Source organism: Oryx dammah, unplaced genomic scaffold (genome assembly GCF_014754425.2).
Source record: "Oryx dammah isolate SB20612 unplaced genomic scaffold, SCBI_Odam_1.1 HiC_scaffold_19, whole genome shotgun sequence".
Classification (NCBI taxonomy): domain Eukaryota; kingdom Metazoa; phylum Chordata; class Mammalia; order Artiodactyla; family Bovidae; genus Oryx; species Oryx dammah.
The window spans coordinates 28,446,570-28,470,265 of record NW_024070203.1 but is presented as its reverse complement, the minus strand read 5'-3'; the positions used below and the strand labels follow the sequence as shown (position 1 = coordinate 28,470,265).

Sequence of the window (23,696 nt, the reverse complement as noted above, 5' to 3'; positions counted from 1 at the left end):
TGGTGCCCAGTCTGCAGCGAGGAGCTGGCTGGCTCCAGAGCGGGTTGGCATTATCCAGATCCCATCTGACTAACATGGAGTTGTTGACGATGAGGGAGGGTAGACATTCCTAAAAGAGGGAGCGAGACGGCCATAAGAGGCCTGGGGCTCTCAGGGTGAGCGTGCTGTGGAATAAACATCCTGGGCTGTGAGCGTCCACACTGTGAGCCCTGAGAGGGCAGGGCTCTGCCCTTGTTCATGATTCTGTAGATGACCCCCGGTCAAGTGCTTGTCGAGGCCAGGGGATATACCAGCAAATACGACGTAGTGTGTGCCATCATGGAATGCAGTGTAACGTAACACAACAGAAACACAATCCAGCCATTACAAGTCAGTGTGGTTGGTGAGTGCTCTCAGAGGCAGCAAGTACCAGGGAGGCACATGGATTGGGGACCAACCGTGAGTGTCAGAGAAGACCTCCTGGTTGCTTGTGGTTGTGTTAATTGCTCAGTCGTGTCCGACTCTTTGCGACCCCATGAACTGTGGCCTGCCAGGCTCCTCTGTCCATGGGGATTCTCCAGGCAAGAATGCTGGAGTGGGTTGCCATTCCTTTCTCCAGGGGATCTTCCCAATCTGGGAATTGAACCCAGGTCTCCTGCATTGTAGATGGATTCTTTACAGTCTGAGATATCAGGGAAGCCTGAAGACTTCCTGGAGGAGGTGATATTTATGTTGTGACAAAATAAATAAGCTTTAGCCAGGTGAATGAGGTTCATGCTGGGGAGAGACACGAGGAATAGGATTTCAGGCAAAGGAAAGAGTATTTACAGAGTCTGCAGATGAAAAGTGTGTGGGGTCATCCAGGAAGTATAAGTGGTTCAGAAGTCTGGAGCCCTGACCAGCAGGTCCTCTTGGGGTGGGCCTGTGTGTGTGATGCTGTTACCTTATGGTTTCATGGGTGGGAACCTTGTGTTCCTCATCCATGGAAGGTGTACTCCAGTATCATGGGCTTTGACTTCATGAGAGCAGGGCATGGGGGATCACAACATCTGAGTTAACCTCCCTGAGCTGGCTGTGGTTGTCTCCTCTGTAAGCCATCTGGGTGGGACAAGAAAGCAGTTTTCAAATGGAAGGGGATGTCACTATTTCTCTTACCTTCTGCGGTTCCGTGTTTTTGTTTTTTAATCTTTAAATTTTGGCTGCACCGGGTCTTCACTGTGGTGTGCCGGCTCATCATTGCAACACAAGCGCTTCTCTAGTTTTGATGCCTGGGCTTAGCTGCCCTGCTGTATGTGGGATCTTAGCTCCCCAACCAGGGAACCAGGGTTCGAACCTGCCTTCTCTGTATTGGAAGGTGGATTCTTAACCACTGGACCACCGTGGAAGTCCCTGCAGCTCTGTGTTTGAGGTGGTACCATTAATACTCTTTGGATGATTGAATTGTTCCTTTCACCAGATCTGTTTTCTACAGCTGGTCCCTACCGTCCTGCCCTGCTATGTACCTGGCCTGCTCAACGAGTACCCTCAATGTCGATAATACCATGATAATGGTTGATAATGGTATCATGGTCTCCTCACCATCCCCATGACCTGCCAGAAGATTCTTCTCACAGTTCTGAAAACTAGGTGCCCTGGAGCTTCATTCTCTGGATGTGGGGGATAGTTCACTGTGGCATCAGCGACCTCATGGATAACCAAAGTTGGCTGGCTGGGCAGGTGACCCCCACTCCCCATCCCTGCTGCTCTGTTCATGCCGTCTCTTGAGCTATAGGACAGACATAGGGAAAGCCGAGGTGGAAAGCGACAGGCTCCTTGACTGATGGAGGCACAAGCTGTAGTCAAGCTTGAGAGAGGAGCTGTGTTTCCCATTAGTATCTTATCACCTCCCTGGGCCCCAGCTTCCTTATCTATAAAACAGGAGATTAGACGGATGCTGTCTGACTTGTTTGCCCACCTCCTGCCCAAGCGTCCAGACCAGATGGGACGGAGGCCTCCCAGGTACAGGACGGGAGGTGCATGGGTAGGGTGAGCTGAGAGTCCTGCTGTGTGCAGACCAGAAGGACGAGTCACAGGGATGAGGGCAACTGAGGGAAGTGGAGTGTGCCCAGCTGCCCCTTCTGGATGGGGCTGAGCTCTGCAGTTTGTCCTGGTGTCCTTCATGGGCTTCCCCTGACTCCTCTGCTCCATCTGGCCTGCATGGTGGCGGATACACTGTCAACCCTTTGACTTCAGTTTCCTCCCTGATGTCCTTGTCATTCCCTCACCCAGCTTCCTCATGCCCTGACTCGGGGAATTTCCCCAAGCCCTCTGAATCATAATGGTTGCCTCCGTTTGTTGAGCAACTTCCATTTGTTGTGTCTGGTGCTGCACTAAGATTTTCCACACTTTATCTCACTGAGTCCTTATGAAATAATGCCCTCTGAAGCAGGTTCTGCCTGAATGTGCTTCTCCTCATCTTCACGTGGCTGGTTTTGTTTCCATCCTTCATCCATCAGTCAGCTGTTTGTTCTAATGTTTCACTGCCCTCTTTCTCCCACCAATTTCTGTCACATCATCCTGTTTGGTTTTCTTTATAGCATTTGTTACAGAAATCATCCTCTGTTGTTCTGTGTTCTCATCACTCCTCCCTGGGATGTAAACTCCCCAAGAGCAGTGATCACGAAAGTTTTGCCCTCTGTTGTCCCCTCCCCACCTCCCAGGATCTAGAAGAGTGCTTGGTGTATACTAGGTGTTCTTTAACATTTGTTGAAGCAATGCTATTGTCACCATTTCATATGAGAAATTAAAGCAGAGAGAGCCTAAGTCACTTGTAGTTAATACAATGGCAGAGCTGGTTCAAACCCAAGTTGCCTGTGTCCAAAACAAACAGCCTTAATCCTCATGTGTTTCTGGCCCCATCCTGGTATGACCTTTTTTTTTTTTTCAAGACTTGTTTTTGATGTGGACCATTTTTTTAAAAGTCTTTGTTATACACACCGAGGAAACCAGAATTGAAAGAATTGAAAGAATTGTACCTCAGTGTTCATCGCAGCACTGTTTATAATAGCCAGGACATGGAAGCAATCTAGATGTCCATCAGCAGATGAATGGATAAGAAAACTGTGGTACAATGGAGTATTGCTCAGCCATTAAAAAGAATACATTTGGATCAGTTCTAATAAGGTGGATGAAACTGGAGCCTATTATACAGAGTGAAGTAAGCCAGAAAGAAAAACACCACGCATATATATGGAATTTAGAAAGATGGTAACAATACCCTGTATGCAAGACAGCAAAAGAGACAGATATATAGAACAGGATTTTGGACTCTGTGGGAGAGGGCGAGGGTGGGATGATTTGGGAGAATGGCATTGAAACGTGTATAATATCATATATGAAATGAATTGCCAGTCCAGGTTCGATGCATGATACAGGATGCTTGGGGCTGGTGCACTGGGACGACCCAGAGGTATGGGGAGGTATGGGGAGGGAGGTGGGAGGGGGGTTCAGGATAGGGAACACATGTACACCTGTGGCGGATTCATGTTGATGTATGGCAAAACCAATACAATATTGTAAAGTAATTAACCTACAATTAAAATAAATAAATTTATATAAAAAATAAAAAGTCTTTGTTGAATTTATTACAATATTGCTTTTGTTTTATGTTTTGGCTTTTTGGCCAGGAAGCATATGAGATCTTAGCTCTCCAGCCAAGGATCAAACCTGCACCCTTGGGAAATCCCAGTGTGGCCTTCTTGGTCTGATTTCTCCTTCTAGGCTGAAGTGGACTGGGTTACTTTTATGCTCTGACATACCGCCTAATTCATGCTGGTCCTTACTTTTCTTAACATGAAACCCCTTTTTGCAGAACTATGCTTCTCATCTCTCTCTGCCCCCTGCCTGTGTAAATAGTCCCTGGTGTGGCTGAGTTTTTTTTTTCCATGTCTCTAGAAATTGCAGGAACCAATGCCTTGCTTATCTCTCCACAAAGCTAACTTTCAAGAGGGTTTCCAATTACTGACGAGAATAAGAGGATGGAGATTTGAGTCTTTGAAAAATATTCTGAAGGGAAGAAAAGGTGAAGATCCATGGCCCATTTCTCTTAGTCATTTTTCAGAGAAATTGTAAAAACAGAAAATCTTGTTCTACCAAGAAACTATTAATGATGAAAGTACATCAAAATCACATATAGAATTGGCAAGGGAGGCAACAGCAAAACATGAAACTCCATCCCAGTTCTGGGAAGAATCAGAGGAAACGGATGTGACTAGTTCTGTCCTTTCTCAGATTCTGTATTTATGGCATATAAATAAAGAAGGGATTGGAGGAGGAGAGATGGGAACACGAAAAAAAAAAAGTAGGCTTCCAAATGATACTAAAGTGAGGTTGATGAAGTCATGACTGAAACCTCAAAAGTGTTTGTCTCAGAACATCTTAGACCTGTCCCAGACTGCAGGGTCCAACTCTGTGACCTGAGAACAGACGGAAGGAGCTCAGCATTTCGTGAGCAGCTCCCTTGCTGTGGTTTTTCTTCAACCATGAGTGCTCCATCCCCTGCAAAAGTCAGTCTTGACACATGCTTTAAATGAGCCATGATTGAAATACACTATATTTAATCTGCCCTCTGACCCCACATTAAAACACAAAATCCCTCAGATAAGAGAAAATAAAATTCCAAGGAAGTCTGATTTAGAAAGAGAGCCTCCCATGTACCATCCTCCCCACCCCAATTTCTTTTTTGCTAAGAGAAATTTCTACCAAAAAAAAAAAAAATCTCAAGAAGCAATATTGCTTAAAATGAGTCACTTGGTTGTCTTTTTTTTTAATTGGTTTATAACATTTTATATGTTTGATGTGTACAATATTATATTTTAACTTCTATATAGACTATAGCGTGCTCATCAAAGGTTTTGTTTCTGTCACCATACAATTGACCCTCTTTAACCATTTTTCTCTTCCCTCATCCCTGTTCCCCTCTGATAACCACTGCTCTGTTCTTCGTATCTATGTGTTCATTTTTGTACGGTTTGGTTTGTTCGTTTAGCTTTTAAATGTTTTATTTAAAAAATTGTAAATATTCACAGATGAATGAAATCATACAGCATTTGTCTTAACTAGAATTCTACTGAGAAAGCTGAGCATGTCATTTTCTTGTCTGTGTTGCTGTTGGAGCTCAGTTGCTGCTGGGGCTGTGAGCTACTCAGTACGGGTGACAATGAAAGGACTTTCCTTGGACCTGGGAGTGTAAACAGTACACTTGTGGAGGTCAGATAGATGCACAAGGCGCCCTCAAGAAAGAAGATTCCCCAAGCAACTTTGAACTTTTTCAAGCTCATGGAAATATTCTCCTTGGATGAGATGAGGGAAGAGCAGGAAGTTGTCTATCCTTTATACCTTGGCAGGTGCCTGGGAAAGTGTGAAGCCACAGGAGAAACTTGTGTAGCTTCCCAAAGTTTGTTGTTGTTGTTTGGTCGCTCCATTGAGCCTGATTCTGCAACCCATGAACTGCAGTGTGCTAGGCTTCTCTGTCCTTCACTATCTCCCGGAGTTTGCTGAAGCTCATGTCCATTGCATCGGGGATGCCATCCAACCGTCTCATCCTCTGATGCCCCCTTCTCCTCCTGCTCTCAATCTTTCCCAGCTTCAGGGTCTTTCCCAATGTCAGCTCTTTGCATCAAGAGGTCGAAGTATTGGAGCTTCAGCATCAGTCCTTCCAGTAAATATTCAGGGTTGATTTCCTTTAGGATTGACTGGTTTGATCTCTTCGCAGTCCAAGGGACTCTCAAGAGTCTTCTCCACCACCAAAGTTTGAAAGCATCAATTCTTTGGTGTTCAGGCTTTTTTATGGTTCAACTCTCACATCTGTACACGACTACTGGAAAAACCATAGTTTTGACTATATTGAACTTTGTTGGCAACATGATGTCCCAAAGTTTACTATTTAGGATTTGGGAAATGTATTTGCTTTTTGTTAAAATAAAAACATGCATATAAGGCAGAGCAGAAGACAAAATCAGTTTTTTTCCTCAGATTCTTACCTAGATTTATGGTTTTAATTGAAGTATACTTGCAAACTCACAGAGAGTTTTAAGATGAAACAGTTTCAAAGCAAGGATGTGATTGTGGTGGGGCCTTTGGAGTTCTGGTGCCCTCAGAGGTCACCAGCTTCCATGGGTTTACATTCCTGTGTCATTCAAGGTCATGGGTCTGTTTAAGGAGCATTCACACAATGGACCACACTGGTTCTCTGAGGGGGAAAAAGTGCTGATCAAAGGGGAACCACTAGTTAGTGTGGGTCAGAGAGGAAAGAGCTTGCAGGGCCCAACCAAGGTAACTGTCCAGAGACAGAGATTCCTCTGAAGAGTGTGAGGCTGTCCCAGGTCAAAGCCATCAGATATTTAAATCAAATTTTCTTTTTTTTTTTGGTAACTGCCTTTGTCCTGACTTCCTGCTCTCCTAGCAACCTTCCGTTGTAGTTTGGTTGCTCTTGTCATTTTCCTGCAGAGCAGCATCTGGCTTTCCTGGCAGTTACATTTCTCACTGTAAATCAGTGGCTCTCAACTGGGGACGATTCTGGCAACACCCCCACAGGGGACGTTTGGCACCTTCTAGAGACATTTTTGGTTGTCACAATTGGGGGAGAGATGTGATACTGGCATCTGGAGAATAGAGGCCAGGAATGCTGCTACACGTGTCATGACGTCACCGCCACGCACAACAGTCACCCAGCTCCCAAAGCCAACAGTGCGGAGGTTGAGACACCTCGCTGTAGGTGACAAGTCTCCATCAGTCACCACTAAGCTTAGCTACTTTGAATTTGCTGCTGGGAGGTTAAACCACTCTCAGGTCTGGTATAGCAAAGTCTACTTAGCCTGTTGGGCTGGAGACCAACACCTGGACTGTGCTGAATTCACCACTTAGAGTTCTGGGCAGCCCACTGGTCTCCTTTGACTTAAAAATTCTTGGGACTTCCCCAGCAGTTCAGTGGTTAAGACTCCACACTCCCAATGCAGAGGGAACAATCCCTGGTCAGGGGAGATCCCATATGCCACATGGCACAGCAAAAAAGAGAAAAGAAAAAAATTCTTTCCACTTTCTCTTGTCATATTTTAAAATACTCTTTCTTTTGCTTTAAAAATTCAATAAGTGAAATAGGAATTTAAAAATATTCTTATTTTCTTTCACTATAAAAATTCAGTAAGTGAAATATGAATACATGTAATAAAATTTTAGACAAGGGACATTTTCTCTGACACTTGAATTCAAACAAACACATCTATTTTTAAAAATACAGGTCAGATTACACCCTGTACTTCTATGATACTTGCATTGTTTGCTTGTCATCCTACCTGTGACAAGACAGAGATCTGCCTTATTGTTTTTAATTGTTTCACTTGGTATTCCTAAGATAGATATGTTGCCATCAATTTAACTGTATCTTCATTGATTGTCATTTCAGTTGTTTATAATGTTCTGCTATTACAAGCATCCACGTTAGCATGTTGTCCATATATCTTTCTGCAAAGATATCCTAGTGGGGTTTTCAGTTGTGGATTTGCATGTGAACTTAATGGAGTTGCTTCCACCTGCCCTTCCAAGAGGTTAAGCCAGTTTCTACCCTAACCAGCAATGAATGGGTGTGTCCTTTATCTTGCACCCTCAACAACATAAATTTGCCCAGTCTTTGAAAATTCTGCCAATCTGATGAGCAGACAATGGAAGCACCAGATTGCTGCCTCACTGGTTACTAGGGAGGGTTCCACAACTTTTCATAAGCATGGGGTGGTCTGTATGCCTCTTGTTTTCAGAGGCCCTCAGTTCCTGGAAAAGAATAAGATTTACATGTTGGCCCAGAGTTCTGGGGATCTAGGCTCTAGGGAGACTCAGAAAGTCTTCTAGTTTCCTGGCTCCTAAGATAAACCGGCTGTAGAGAGGCAGAGGTAGGGAAAGGATTTCTTTGTGTCTGGATCCTGGCCTCTGCTTTGGCCTAGACCTGTCTGGAGCAGGATGACAAATGGGGAGAACCGAGGTGGGTGTCCTTCAGCTCCCAAACTTCTGGACAAGTGGAAGTAACTGCAAACTCTGCCTTCCAGACTCTTCCCCTCTCCACCAAGGAAGAGCTCACACCTGTGACTGAGGCTCTTTTTGGCATCATCTGGAGTTCTTGAGCTCTTTTCTTCAGTTTTACCACTTACTGCATTTGTGTTATCATCAAGGTTAGCCATTTGCACTTTTTACCTTCATCTTAATCAGAAACCATTAGAGTTATTCATCCTGCATCTCGACGCCTAGCACCTTGCTTTCTAGTAATTGTAGCTTCTCTGTAAATGTCAGCAGAAAGGGTGTTTTTATTTCTTTATCTAAATAGAAGGACCTTTGACTAAAAGTTTTGAGTCACTCATTTTTTTTGGAAAGCATACAGAAGTTGATGAAGTGAAAATAGGTACCCATATGAGCTTTACAAACCACCCTAAGGAAAAAAGAATATTTGAAAAGATGTATGTATATACATACATGTGCATATATTCATGGTAGGCATGTTTCCATGTATATATGCACATGTATACACATATATAGATAGATACTATATGTATGTATACGTTATTGTAATTTTTGGTCATTTTATTTTTCTATTATAGCAACAATAAAAGACCCTGATGCTGGGAAAAATTGACGGCAGGAGAAGGGAGCAACAGAGGATGAGATGGTTGGATAGCATTATCAACTCAACAGACATGAGTTTGAGCAAACTCTGGGAGATAGGGAAGGACAGGGAAGCCTGGCGTGCTGCAGTCCACGGGGTGGCAAAGAGTTGGACACAACTGAGCGACTGAAGAACAATAGCAATACCTATTCCTTGTTTAAGATTTCAAATAGTATAGAAGGTATATGTGAGATAAAAAAGCTTTTTGCTCTCCCCTGACCTCACCACCCCACTTCCTAGAGGTGCACATTCACCCATCTTCAAATGTTAATTTTTATAAATTAACATTATGGTTACAACCATGAACCTAAATGTTGTCACATGTTTAGTTTTTGACTCATGCTATCTTATCAATTGGACAATAGTTCTTGGCATCTTACAATTGTAGTTGAAATTTAGCAGTCACATGACCTACTAGCTAGCTTTCTTTTCCCTGTCTCATTCTTCTCTTTTCAGAGTCACTTCTTGATGGCTGCCGCTTTTATCACAGCCAGACCTCGGAGGACCACCCCTTGAAAGCAGACAGGGAAAATTCCTGGCCGGTCAAATCATTAGGTAGAAATTTCTGTGGGTTCCCATTTCCTGAGCCTGAAAAAGTGGCACGAGCACTAGTTTCTGTTTTGATTTGTTTTGCTTTCCCTGGAAGATAACTCAAAAATATCTTCTTTAGTAGACTGCTGCCAACAAACCAAATTCCACCATGCATATTCTTGGCTTCATTAATTTTTTTCCCATTTATTAAAATAATATTTACTTGACCATGTACCCAGCTCCTAGAATGATTCTAGTCTGCTTCCTCTAGGTAGGCTTTTTAAAATGTGAAAACATGTTAAGAGAGGGGATTCAGCACTTAGAAAACTTTCTAAAAACACTAAAAATAATGCATAAGAATAACATTAGAAAATGAGATGGATACTTAAGTTGAAAAAACAAAAACACCGGAGACATGAAGGTGTGAGGTTTTAGAACAGTTAATTTTGAGTTGCAAAACAGAGAGAATCTTAGGATACCAAAAGCAGAAGTTTAAGAGTGCTGTTTGTTGGGGACGTTAAGAACTATTTCTCTTTTTGGAGACACAGTTGCGGTGATGGGATAGAACCCGTGAAAGGGAAAGGGAGTGCATAGGGTGCTCTGAGAAAGACTGCCAGCTCCACTCTTATTAGTTGTGTGATTTGGGGCAAGTTATTCAGCCTCTCTATGCCTCAGTTTCTGTGTGGGTTCTTGTGAACATTAAAGGATATTATGAGTGTGGTACGGTGCTTGGCACATAATGAGCCATTGCTATTATATTATAAATGTTATTTTTACTGAGGCGATTAACACTAACAGTCTATTTTATGTACAATTTCAGAACAAGTGGGAGCAGACCTGATGAGCAGTTGAACTTGGCTGTATAATAGTTTAGTGACAAGGGTATTTAATTATATGAGCTTTGTTCTAACATTTATTGCAAGAAGAATATGTTGTTGCAAGAAGAAAGTGAGATTAATACAAAGGTTGTGATATTATACTGAGTAAAGAGCAACTGTGTGTTTGATGAGGAAATATATTAATTCTGTGACAGGATGTGCATAACTGTTTCTCCGCATTAGATGTGCTAAGCTGCTGGACCTATGAGTGAATAAACCTGTAGCAACTCCTCAGCGTTCAGACAGAGGGTCTAGGCGGAACTGATGAGTCTTGCTAAATCAGGGGTTGTCATCCCAAAGTTTTCAAGGGGTGGATGGTTGTGACACACGCCACACGTCCTAGTCACTGAAAATGGGTTATCTTGTCACATCCTCTTAGAGACACACCTACCTGAGAGAGTAGCGCATTAGAAAGAAGCGTCACCCGTGGACCAGGTTGATGAATCCATACTAAAGATCTGAGAAGGTAGGGGTGAAGTTGCGGTGAGAGAAACGGACTAGAATCATGAGGGGAAGGGAGGGGACTACGTGCCAGGAGGTGGCAGAAACTTCCTTTCAAACTTCACCTGAGAGGAAGGTGGCAGGTGGCAGGTAAAGTGATTGGGCAGAAGGTAGGGTTTCTTTAGCCTCAGAATCAACCCGAAAACTCTGAATTAAATGTAAAATATGAGGACTTCCCTGGAGGGGTCCAGTGGTTGGGAATCCACCTGCCAACTCGGGGGACATGGGTTTGATCCTTGGTCCAGAAAGATCCCGCATGCCGCAGGGCAACTAAGCTCATGTACCACAGGTGCTGAGCCTGTGTTCTAGAGCTTGTGCTCAGCAACAAGAGAAGCCGTAATGAGAAGCCCACACACCACAGCTAGAGAGGAGCTCCTGCTCGCTGCAACCAGAGAAAGCCCGTGCACAGCAACAGAGGCCCAGGGCAGCCACACATAAAATTAAAATAAATAAATAGATAAAATGATGAAAAACCAAAAAACAAAGTATAGCACTGGTGATCTAATTTTCATTTTTAACTCCAGGATTTTACTGTATTTCCTTTTTCTTGATCAACAAATTAATATTGACCCATTGTAGAGAACTATAGAAAGTTACATAATTCCATTATGTAGAGACAACCCCTGATAACATTTTGATAATTCCTTCTTAGTCTTTGTTCTCATATAGGTATTTTTCTTTGTTTGTGACCATGCTCTATTCATTATTTTACATGCACCTTTTCTTTATTAAATTGTATTTTATTACTTTTAAAGTTGAGACATAATTGACATACAACATTATATTAGTTTCAGGTGTAAATGTGATGATTAGACATTTGTATATATTGTGAAATGATGAACACAATCAGTCTAGTTAACATCCATCACCATACATGGTTACAATTTTTTTTTATAAGAAGAGAACTCTTAGCAGCTTTCACATATGGAACGCAATATTACTATAGTCAGCATGCTGCACGTTAAAGCCCCTTGACATTTATTTTATAACTAAAAGTTTGTACTTTTTGACAACCTTCATTATTTTGCTCCCCACCCTCATCTCTGGTAACTACCAATCTCTTCTCTATTGATGAGTTTAGTGGTTTTTTTTTTTTTCTAATTTCATGTGTAAGTAAGACCATATGGTATTTGTCTGTCTCCATCTCACTTATTTCACTTAGCACAATGTCCTCAAGTTTCATCCATGTTGTTGCAAATGGCAAGATTTCCTTCTTTTAATGGCTGAATAATATTCCATTAAAAACATATAGCACATTTTCTTTATCTGTTCATCCAATGATAAACACTTTGGTGGCTTCCATGTCTTGGTTTTGTAAATAATGCTGCAGTGAACAGGGGGTGTACTTATGTTTTTGAGTTACTGTTTTTGTTTGCCTTCGATAAACACTCAGAAATGGATTTACTGGATCACACAGTAGTTCTGCTTTTAGTTTTTTTGAGGAATCTCCATGGTGTTTTCCACAGTGGCTGCACCAATTTACATTCCCACCAACAGTGCACAAGTGATTTCTTTACTCCAAATCCTTGCCGACACTTGTTATTTCTTGTCTTTTTGATAATGGGCATTCCAGTAGATGTGAAGTGATCTCAATGTTGTTTTGCCTTGCATTTCTCCAATAATTAGTGATATTGAGCACCTTTTCATGTGTCTATTGACCATCTGTATGTCTTTGGAAAATGTCTATTCTCTTCCCATTTTAAAATGGGATTCTTTGTTTTTGCTATTGAGTTCTATGAGTTCAGTCCAGTCGCTCAGTCTCTCTGCAACCAGCACGCCAGACTTTCCTGTCCATCACCATCTCCCAGAGCTTGCTCAAACTCATGTTCATTGAGTCAGTGACAATTTCCAACCATCTCATCCTCTGTGGTCCCCTTCTCCTGCTTTCAATCCTTCCCAGCATCGGTGTCTTTTCCAATGAGTCAGTTCTTTACATCAAGTGACCAAAGTATTGGAGCTTCAGCTTCAGCATCAGTCCTTCCAATGAATATTCAGGACTTCCTTTAGGATGGACTGGTTGGATCTCCTTGCAGTCCAAGGGACTCTCAAGAGTCTTCTCCAACACCACAGTCCAAAAGCATCAATTCTTTGGTGCTCAGCTTTCTTTATGGTCCAACTCTCACATCCATACATGACTACTGGAAAAACCATAGCTTTGACCAGATGGACCTTTGTTGGCAAAGTAATGTCTCTGCTTCTTAATATGCTGCCTAGGTTGGTTGTAGCTTCTCTGCCAAGGAGCAAGCATCTTTTATTAACCCCTTATCAGATATATGACTTGCAAATATCTTCTCCCATTTGATAGCTTGCCTTTTCATTTTGTTAATGGCGTCTTTGCTGTGCAGAAGCTTGTTACTTTAAGGTAGTCCTACTTGTTTATTTTTGCTTTTGTTGCCTGGGCTTTCAGTACCAAATCCAAAAAATCACCACCAAGATTGATATCAAGGAGATTGTCATTTATGTTTTCCTCTCTGAGTTTTATGGTTTCAGGTATTACATTCAAGTCTTTTATCCATTTTAAGTTGATTTTTGTGTATGGTATGAGACGTTGGTCTAATTTCATTCTTTTGCACATGGATGTCTAGTTTTCCTAACACTGTTTACTGAAGAGATGCTCCTTTCCCATGTCTTTTCCATATAACATTATGTCACCACATTTTCTTGTAACTTTTAATACCCCTTTGTGAACATTATTTTTAATGCCTGCCTAATGTTCCATTGTATCAAAGAGACATGTATTACTCAACTATTTCCTCAGTGTTGTTTTTCTAGTTATAAATGATATTAATGTGATGATCCTTATACATAAAAAACTGCCCATATTTCTTTTTATTTTTTGGCCATGTGGCATGTGGGATCTTAGTTCCCAGACAGGGATTGAACCCATGCCCCCTGCGTTGAAAGCATGGAGTCTTAACCACTGGACCACCAGAGAATTCCCTGTCGTCCATATTTTGTTTTTATTTTATTTTATTTATGGCTGCTCTGGGCCGTGGTGCTGCTCTTGGGCTTTCTCCAGTTGCTGCAAGAGGGGGCTGCCCTCTAGTCGTGGTGCACGGGCTTCTCATTGCGGCGGCTTCTCTTGTTGCAGAGCACAGACTTACAGTGCTCGGGCTTCAGTAGTTGTGATACATGTGTCCATATTTCTGATTGCTTCATTAAGATAGGTGCTTCGATGTGTAATTACTGGGTCCAAGGGAATGCCAGAATGATTTTTGGAAAACTTGTTTATACTCAGTTGGTTTTTATAAAGCATGGTAATTTTACAAGCTCTCTATTTATGTGCCTTCCCAGAATCTCAGCTTCCTATTCTCTCTCCGTAATCACACAGGTTCTGCTCCTTCCTTGCCTTGCTTTCCCTGCTCAGGGAGTCATATTGGAGTCACTGTTTTACTTGGCTGTCAACTTATTGCCCGGAGGTTGTTGAACGCTAGTGATTTCTCAGAATTTGGGATGGTACATTTTCTCACACTTCCTAAGGACTCCCAGATGCAGCCAGTGAAGAGGGAGGAGAATTCCAGTACTGAAAAACAAAATGAAACATAACCCAACAAAATAAAACAACAAAACAAACAAACAGCACAAATCCCACTGAAGCTCATGTACATAGAGTGGTCTATAATTCCCCAACCTTTCTCTCCCTACTGCCAAGCTCACCTGAGAAGTTGCGAAAGGTCAAAAATGAATAAGAATGGTTGTTTTTCGTTGCTCTTTCTCCCCTCCTTCCCTTGCTTCCCTTCTTCCTTCTATAATTCATCCCTAACTCGTTGCCTTTTCATACTGTACATTTTGTACATCATGAGAAATGCTGGACTGGAAGAAACACAAGCTGGAATCAAGACTGCTGGAGAAATATCAATAACCTCAGATATGCAGATGACACCACCCTTATGGCAGAAAGTGAAGAGGAACTAAAAAGCCTCTTGATGAAAGTGAAAGAGGAGAGTGAAAAAGTTGGCTTAAAGCTCAACATTCAGAAAACGAAGATCATGGCATCTGGTCTCATCACTTCATGGGGAATAGATGGGGAAACAGTGGAAACAGTGTCAGACTTTATTTTTGGGGGCTCCAAAATCACTGCAGATGGTGACTGCAGCCATGAAATTAAAAGACACTTACTCCTGGAAGGAAAGTTATGACCAACCTAGATAGCATATTCAAAAGCAGAGACATTACTTTGCCAACAAAGGTCCGTCTAGTCAGGTTATGGTTTTTCAAGTAGTCATGTATGGATGTGAAAGTTGGACTGTGAAGAAAGCTGAACGCTGAAGAATTGATGCTTTTGAACTGTGGTGTTGGAGAAGACTCTTAAGAGTCCCTTGGACTGCAAGGAGATCCAGCCAGTCCATCCTAAAGGAGATCAGTCCTGGGTGTTCACTGGAAGGACTGATGCTAAAGCTGAAACTCCAATACTTTGGCCACCTCATGCGAAGAGCTGACTCACTGGAAAAGACCCTGATTCTGGGAGGGATTGGGGGCAGGAGGAGAAGGGGACGACAGAGGATGAGATGGCTGGATGGCATCACGGACTCGATGGACATGAGTTTGGGTGGACTCCGGGAGTTGATGATGGACAGGGAGGCCTAGGGTGCTGTGATTCATGGGGTCACAAAGAGTCGGACACGACTAAGCAACTGAGCTGAACTGAACTGAACACATTACCTGTTAGCTGCCAGGCACTCTGGGCTTCCCAGGTGGCTCGGTGGTAAAGAATCCACCTTCCAATGAAGGAGACATGGGTTCCATCCCTGGCTGGTGAAGACCCCCTGGAGAAGGAAATAGCAACTCATTCCAGTATTCTTGCCTGGGAAATTCTTGCCTGGACAGAGGAGCCTGATGGGCTACAGTCCATGCGGTCACAAAGAGCTGGACACGACTAGCCACTAAACAACAACAACAACAACCAAGCACTCTGTTAGATGCTGGAGCTAAGGACACGCAACACCAGATTTGGCAGTCAAAGCTCTTAGGTATAGCCCAGAAACTGATTCTAGTAAACTTATTAATAAGAGGGATGTGTCAGAAGGCTACTGCTCACTTCTCAGAGTGATGGAGAGCAGGAATTGGGCAGCAGGCAGGGCCAAGGGAGCCAGGCTACAGAGAACACAGTCCTGGGCCTACCCCAGGGGCAGTCTGCTGGTTAGGACTCACTGCCAGCGCCACCCTGCTGGGACAGCCCCCAAGAACACTGGAGCACGGAAAAATTCTGAGTGAACCTACCTCTTTGTTTTCCTCTCACCAGATTTTTATCCCCAGGGAGGAGGCCTCTGATTGGTGGGGGCCAAGTCATGTGATCATGACTGCAGGGAGGGTACAACGGCTCCCTTGACTTCTGTTCAGGAAGTCAGAGGCCGGGCCTTTCACCATCTCTCACTTAGTGAAGGATTTTCTGCAAATAAGAAGGGAGTATTAGAATTCTGGGAACTACCTCCTCTACCACTGCCCCGTCATGCATACAGATAAGTGTCAGAACTTTAGGGCTTTGCTGTCACATGGCTGATTGCTGAAGCAGAAAGGTCAACAGATGACTATACTACAAAAGGAATGATGGTGCCTCCTTCCTCATTCTAGGTGAAGGAAGAGAAAACTGAACACGTAAGAAATATTAAGAAGACTAGAACTTGGAGACTCACTGAAATTTGGAGGTGATAGAGCAAAAGAGATTCAAGTGATGTTCAGATTTCAGGTCTTAGCAAGAAAATGGGTGGTGGAGAGAGCCACCAAAATGACGATCCCAGGTTTTAAGGGAAAATCAAGTGTTTGGTTTTATACACGCTGAGTCCAGGAGAGCCCAAGTGGAGATGTCTACATGTGGCTGTGTGCAGTTCATTCATCAATTCATAGATTAATAAACAGATATTTATTAATCACTGATTATGGTCCAGAAGCTGTTCCAGGCACTGAGGACATAGCAGAGAACAGGAGGTGACCGTCTTTGCTCTCATGACGCTTGTATTCTCCGGGAGCTTTGCTCAGGGGCACAGGAGAACAGGAGGGCTGGATGTCTGGACTTGGGGTTCACCCAAAAAGGGGTGAAGTTTGGGGACAACATTTGTAGAATGGAAGAGAAGAGGGCCTTGGATGGAACACAGGACACACAGGACTTAAGGAGGAAGAAGAGACTGCAGTGGAGCTTGAGAGTGAGCTGCCATCTCCCACCTGTGGCCTCTTGAGTTCTGAAAGCTGTGGCTGGGATCTGCCTGCAGTTGTTAAGGAAGAGCCACGAAACAGTCCTAGAGCATCCAGATGACAGCTGGTGTGGGGCAGGTGCTTCTGATGCTATGGTCTCCAGATGGGTTTCAGCATCAGTCTGCTCTCCCTCCCTCTTCCTTCCCCCAGTTCTATCTTGCAGAGGCAGGCTCTTTGTCTACTCTGCAGCAGATACTCTGCTGTACAGCAACACCTCATCCATCACAATTAAAAAAAAAAACAAACCAAAAAACCTTGCTTCCTGCCTCTGAGGTAACAGCGTCATAATGCGGTGAGTATCTGGGGAGGTCCTGATAGTGGATGGCAAACCCAGTGGGCTGCCTAACATCCCACCTTGGGTTCCTCTTGGCTGCGTTCATATCAGTTTATCTCTGTCCATACCCCACAGTACATAGTGTCCCAGTTCTGGAACTCCTGGCATTTATTGCTGTGCTGAGGAGGCCCATTGCATAAGTCCTTCTGAAAGAGGACATTGTCCTGATCATTTTGACATCCCTGCCCTGGGGAGCCACAGCTTGAGAAATGGGCCCCCACCTTCCCCTCTGCCACCAGTCAGACTCCAGCATCTTAGAACTAGAAAAGAGTTTGGGGGGGAGTGTATTAGTTACGGTTCTCTAGAGAAACAACCAACAACCAACCACACATTCATACATATACATATTATATATAATATAGACACATACATATATACATAAATACTTTAAAAAAAAGAATTGGCTCTCATAATTATGGAGGCTCAGAAAGAGTATAAAACAAATCTGCAGGTTAAGCTGGCAGGTTGGAGACCCAGGAAGAGACGAGTTTGAGTCCAAAGGCCATTTTCTGGCAGAATTCCCTCTTGCTTGGGGGAAGTGAATCTGCTTTACTTGAAGTCCATTGTGCCACCTGGGAAGCCCTATTTTATACATAACAGTCTCTTTCCAATCCATTCCATACTCCCCCTTCCCGCCTTGGTATCCATGTGTTTGTTTTTTATTAAAGTCCACAGATTAAATGTTAGTCTCACCCAAAACACCCTCACATAAACATCCAAAATAATGTTTGAGCACACACCTGGGCACCATGGCCTAGCCACATTGACACGTGAAAATAACCATCACAGAAGTCACTGATTTGGGCCCCTTCACTTGGCACTTAGGGAGATGGGAGATGGCAGTCCGGGGAGGCTCTGTGATCTGCCTGTAGCTGTGCAGCAGTTCAGTGGTGGAGGTGGTGGGGTGGTTTGCCAGTGGACATGCAGGTGTCCTGGCTGTGCTCCTGCCCTCTTGCACTACTTCACTCACTATGGTGTTTCCCCACCGGGGCAGAGCAGAGATCAGTGCACAAGGAGGTTGCTTATTGCTTTGGCACCAAATAAAGGGGAGTCCCACCACATCATCATTTAGTTGCCTTGGACTGGCTTGTTTATAGAGCTGCCGTGTATGTGTTAGAGGAGAGCACATTGGCAGTTTGGTGTGTATCTTTGGGGATCTTCCAGCTTAGTACCTCAGTTAGAATTCCGGGAAAGTGAATGGCTGAGACCTGAGGATGTTTTCCTGGAATGAATGCCTTTAATCAAGCCATAAATCCCCTCTGCAGGATATATCTCACTGTCTCCCTTGTTTTCCAGGGGAATTTTACAGTACAATTTTGAGCACTTGCCATGTACCTCAATAAATACTTGTTGGGTGATGAATAATGCAAAATTCATCTTGACTTTCAGCCCAGGTTGGGAAGATAGGGTGTGATTCTTCACCATGGCTCTGACTCATCTTCTGAATGGTCAATCTAAGTCCCGCCTCTTTCTTCACGTAACCTATCAGGTACCTGCTCACTTACCAGCAACCTGGGGTTCACCTCCCGCCCTGGGAACACACCACCTCAGAAGAAGTCCTGATCTCTAAGTCACAGAGGGTGGGTGGACTTAGAAGGACAGGGCTTGTCTATCCCTTTGTGGAGGAGCTGAATTTAGAAGTGACAACCACTGTGTTATATACTGGTAATGGTCATGAGCGTGGTAATAACAGTGGCCTTTCATTGAGAGACCACTATGACCAGCCCTTGTGCTAAGTAAGCACTTTGTTAAGTTTCTGTGTTTGCTCACATGTTCACATCTCTCTGCCCTCATGGGCAATTGTGGAACCTGGTTCTCAGAATTAGAAGCTTTTCCATTGAAGCAGAGTGGAATACCCAGGAAATGACCCAGAGCAGTGAGAATAGTGTTAATATGACATATGAGACACAAGAAACTGGGATTGGTCCAGGGGGACTGCAAATATGGTATCATAAGGAGCAATCTCTGAGAAGCATTTTTTAGTCATGCAGGGATAAGAGCCCCTCATTTGCTGATTGTGTTGGTGAGAGAGTTCATCCTTAGGTAGTTTGATAAGGAGTCCAGGACCCTTGAGAAAGAGACAAGGGTCTGGGGCTCTCAAGGAGAAGAAAAGGACAAACATTTTTTCTACATTGCTCTGTCTTTGTCAATACAACAATGTATCTTGCTCAAGGATATGTTTCTCCTTAACAAGAATCTTCTAACTAATGTTGTTATCTTAAGATGTATGTTGTGGGAGTGGGTCTGGTAAAAGTATATAAGGCCTTGCTAAGACTAGCGAGTGAGGCACCCTCTGTCCTCCTTGTGATGTCTATGTCAGAAGCTTTCTCTGTCCCTTTTATACTTTAATAAAACTCTGCTACACAAAAGCTCTTGAGTGATCAAGCCTGGTCCCTGGTCCTGAAGCTAAATCTTCTTTAGAGATCACAAATCTTACATCATTCACTGTAAGCTATCATTGGAGCTTTTGTAGAGGAGGACTTTATGGAAAATAATAGGGGAGCTCAACATTACTGTGGATGACCTGGTTTAAGTACTGCCTCTCATAATGCCTAGTTGGTACTCAGAGATGTGGCTCCCTGCTCCAAGTCAAAAAAGGAACAATGATGGGAGCTTGGAATAAATGCTAATAGACAATATTATTGAATCAATTAGGGGTGCTTTAGGCTGTGAGTGACAATTGATTTTTTATTTTATTTATTTATTTATTATTATTATTATTTTACTTTACAATATTGTATTGGTTTTTCCATATATCGACATGAATCCGCCATGGGGGTACATGTGAATTTTTAATTTTTAAAAAGTATTTATTTATTTGGCTGTGCTGGGTCTTAGTTGCAGCACACGAGATCTTTGATCTTTGTGGCTGCATTTGGTATCTTTAGTTGTGGCATGCAATCTCCTAGTTGTAGCATACAAACTCTTAGCTGCAGCATTTGAGATCTAGGTCCCTGACCAGGGATGGAACCTTTCCCCCTGCATTGGGAGTTCAGAGTCTGAGCCATGGACCATCAGGGAAGTCCTGTGGCAATTAATTAATAGTGGCTTAAATACTCAAGCACTTATTATCTCACTTAAAAACTCTGGAGGAGAGCATTCTGAGGTTGGTTCATCAGCTCTAGGGTCTTATCAAGGATCTAGAGTCAATTCTTCATTTCAGCATTTCTGTCTTTAGCTTTTGACTGTTGCCTTCATGTTTATCACTTCATGGTCACAAAATAGCTACCACAGCTCCAAGCATTTCATCCCAATTCAAGGAAGAAAGATGAAAGAGTGTGTGTGTGTGTGTGTGCACATACGCAGGCTGGGGACTCTTATGTGTATTATATCATGCCTGCCTCCTTTATAGGAAACCAAAAAAAAAAAAAAAATCAGAAGCCTCTCAGATGACTTCTCTTAATCTCTCATAAGCCATAACAAGGTCAATTAGACATTCTTAGGCATAAGGGAGACTGGGAAAGTCAGTATCTAATAAAGGAATAGGATGATATTTTACTGAATGTTTGGTATATAGCAGGCACTTTGCTAGGCACTTTACATGGATTTTCTTAATCCTTATTGCAGTTCTAGGAGGTACATGCTACTGTTTCCTGATTACATGACCAAGAAGACCGGGGTGGAAAAGTGGAGCAACCTGGCTAGAGTCAGTCAGTGACGGAAAGTGGCTTGGAGGCCAGATCTGCCTCCCTCCACTACCTGAGTTGTTCGTCAGCAGAGCACGTGGTTTCTCAGAAACGGACCCTTATGTGGGTGAAGATTGCCTGTGAAAGTCATTCCCAGGCTTTCCTGTGTCTTATCTGTACTCTGTCAAAAAAAAAAAAAAAAAAAAAGGGAGCCTATCATGACAGATTAAAAAAAATCCAGTTTTCCCAAGGTCTTTCATATCTTTATAGATATTAAAAACTAAGTTTTAAAAGCAAATAAAATGCTATGTCTTACAGCAAATTCTATTTCGTAGCTTTAAAACACCAGTGAAAGTAACAACTGCTCTGGCAGTTGAAGATGGCGGTGATGGTGAACGTGACGTGTGCTTGTTTGCACGTACTTTCTTGCTCAGCTTAGAATCCGTGATTGCTGTGTCAATCAGCCCTGCCCTCTCTCCCTCTGTTAGATGGCAAAACTCGCCTCCTCTTCTTGACTTGTACACCAAGTGAGCTGAATAAGGCTGGAGAAGAGCACTCAGTAATGTTGAGTAACCTCACTTCAAATTGGGGACCATCATTTTTAAGAGGGCTCTCAGACACACACAGCCTTTTCATTTTATTTCTCTGGTCAATTTTTGTCCCATTGTCCCAAAGGGTGATTTCACCACCTGTTGTCTCCAATCTCTCCCATCTTCTCCTTCAGCCTCACTTTCACGGAGAAAACAGAAACAATTAGAGGAGAATTTCTTCTTTTCACTGCCAAGTCTACAAAGCTCCCAACAATTGTTCCCCTCTGCTCCAACCCTCTGTGGTCCTTGCTCCCTGGCAAGACCCCTGCCTTGCCATCACACACACTGAGTCCAGCTCCCACCACTGTCTCTAGCACTTAGCCTTCCCAATTATTTCCTCTTCCTTCTGCACCGTCACGTTTTCTTCTTCATTCTGGATGATTCCCTTCATAGCACATAGTGATTGTCATATATATCTATGTGCATGCTCAGTTGTGTCAGACTCTTTGTGACCCTATGGACTGTGGCCCACCAGGCTACTCTGTCCATGGGATTCTCCAGGCAAGAATACTGGAGTGGGTAGCCATGCCCTTCTCCAGGGGATCTTCCAGACCCAGGGATCAAACCTGGGTCTCCTGCATGGCAGGTGGGTTCTTTACCACTGAGTCACCTGAGAAGCCCCCTTCCTATATGTACCATCTTAAAAAAACACAAGAGGAGGGACTTACTTGGTGGTCCAGTGGTTAAGAATCCAGTGCAGGGGGGCACAGGTACAATTGCTGTTTGGGCAAACTAAGATCTCACATGCTGTGGGACAACTAAACCCTTGCCACAACTAGAGAGAACCCTGGAAAGAGCCCACGTGTCTCCAAGACACATCCTGCACCTGGATTCTGAAGACTGATACTTTCATGTGTTTGCCTGACTGTCCTCCTCCTCCCATCTTATAGAATCCCATGTGGGAATGCCAGGCATTTGACACTCATAATAATCCTGTGAAATGGGTTTTATTACTCTTACAAATGACAAAGCTAAGACTCACAGATTAGGTAACTGATTCAAACTTGAAGTGTCTGACATCAGAACCACATTCCTTCACAACCCCCTTCGTTTACTCTGTCTTGACTACCCTACGAGATCAATGTCTCTTCAACAATTATCCGAATTACCTGCCCCAGAATCACCTGGACTGTTGTTTGGAAGAATCACTGAGTCAGACCTCTGGAATCAGAGTCTCTGACAGTGGAACCCACCCCTTGTCTATGTAACAAGCTCTGCCGGTGATTCTGAGGTCATTCACACTTAACCCCCGCACCCCCCCCACCCCATCCATGCCTTGTGACTAATTAAGCATGCATGCGTGCTTAATTGCTCATTCTGACTCTTTGCAACCCCATGGACTGTAGCCCACCAGGCTCCTCTGTCCATGGGATTTTCCAGGCAAGAAAACTGGAGTGGGTTGCCATTTTCTTCTCCCGGGAATCTTCCCAACCCAGGAACTGAACCTGCATCTCTTGCGTCTCCTGCGTTGCAGGAGGACTCTTTACCTGCTGAGCCATCAGGGAAACCCAGCATCTATGAGACTGGTCCGATTTCTAGGATTAATCTCAAACATATTTGCCACATGCTTTGTACTCCCTTACAGGGGAAGAATTAAACAGATGATCCATGGATCGACACTTCCTGGGTAGCTGTTTTAAACTGAAAATTGTCAGAGCCCAAGCTGCAGAGTCGCCCAGACAGGACACCAGCGCTGGGCACCGTACCATCTGGAGACTGTTTTCACGGTTGTCCCTGTTTAGAGACGATGCTACGCACACTCAAGTTGGGTTTTAAGGATCATTTCAGAGCAAACTTTGGTCTGTAGATGTGACTATTGAAATCATTCATCGAAACATTCATTGAGTGTTTTCTATCTGCCAGACACTTTGGTGGCACTAGTGGTAAAGAACCCGCCTGCTGATGCAAGAGATGTGGGTTTGATCCCTGGATCAGGAAGGTCCCCTGGAGAAAGAAATGGCAACCCACTCCAGTATTCTTGCCTGGAGAATCCTATGGGCAGAGGAGCCTGGTGGATTATAGTCCGTGGGGTTGCAAAGAGTCAGACATAACTGAAGTGACTTAGCATGTATGTAGTTGCAAAGTACTTTGACTGTAGTATTATCTAACAATGCTATGATGTGGGTAGTAATATGTAACAGCAAAATCAGACTGTAACACAATTTATGAACTTCGTGTGATAATCATATGTCAAAAATTAATTAATTATTATGGATGTACTACTTTGTTGGGAAACATTCATAACAGGGGAGTTTGTGGGGAGGAGAGAACTGTCTGTGTTTTGGGGAACTGTCTATGTTTTCTGATCAATTTTGCTGTGAGTCCAAAGCTACTCTAAAAAATTATTGTTATTTAGTCGCTAAGTCATGTCCAACTCTCTGT

At 43.4% G+C, this 23,696-nt stretch overlaps 1 long non-coding RNA gene across 2 annotated transcripts; it reads left to right on the top strand.

The window, feature by feature from the left end:
* The first annotated feature begins 249 nt into the window (after positions 1 to 249).
* LOC120878935 lies at positions 250 to 21,027 on the top strand. 2 transcript variants are annotated; one of them, XR_005724670.1, is made up of 3 exons: positions 250 to 382; positions 9,122 to 9,220; positions 20,666 to 21,027. It is a non-coding gene; the product is annotated as an uncharacterized LOC120878935 (long non-coding RNA). The 2 variants fall into 2 exon arrangements; XR_005724671.1 differs by lacking the exon at positions 20,666 to 21,027 and adding an exon at positions 13,907 to 14,414.
* The last annotated feature ends 2,669 nt before the right edge of the window (positions 21,028 to 23,696 follow it).